Consider the following 780-nt stretch of genomic DNA (forward strand, 5'->3'; position numbering starts at 1 on the left):
GATGACGACGACGACGACTTTCATGCATAATAGTTGTATACATATACACACTCACACACACACACATACTTACATATATATATATGTGTGTGTGCATGTGTGTATATATATATATATATATATATATATATATATATATATATATATATATATATATATATATATATATGTATATATGTAGATATGTATATATATATATGCGTGTATGTATGTATGTATATTCATATATATGTGTTTGTGTATATATATATATATGTGTATATATATATATATATATATATATATATATATATGACTGTTTGTCTGAGTGTGTGTGTATGTTTATACATGTGTGTGAATTGTAAAAAGTATTATTAATAAAACAACAAGAACATACAAATAATTTTCATTTTTAATAGTAGTTAAACCTTCTTACAAACTACCTGAATCCAGCCTGTCTAGTGCACCAGACTCCACTTCATCTCTCAGGCCAGCTACACTACCATACCTGCACCTACTACCACAACACACACACACATACAGAGTCACATGCATACATGTACACACACCAAACAGCTTCCTTGCTAGACAGGAAGACTGATGTTCTTATTACAGGGGAAGGACATAACTCTTGACCAAAAATACCTTGACATCTCCTCACCTTTTCACGCCACTACTACAACACACCACTACTACAACATGCCACTGATGCCGCCACCACCGACGCCACCGCCACCGACGCCACCACCAGCACCACTGCCACCACTACTACCACCACCGCCACCGCTGCCACCGCAATCA

Source organism: Octopus bimaculoides, chromosome 14 (genome assembly GCF_046866305.1).
Source record: "Octopus bimaculoides isolate indiv1 chromosome 14, ASM4686630v1, whole genome shotgun sequence".
NCBI lineage: Eukaryota > Metazoa > Mollusca > Cephalopoda > Octopoda > Octopodidae > Octopus > Octopus bimaculoides.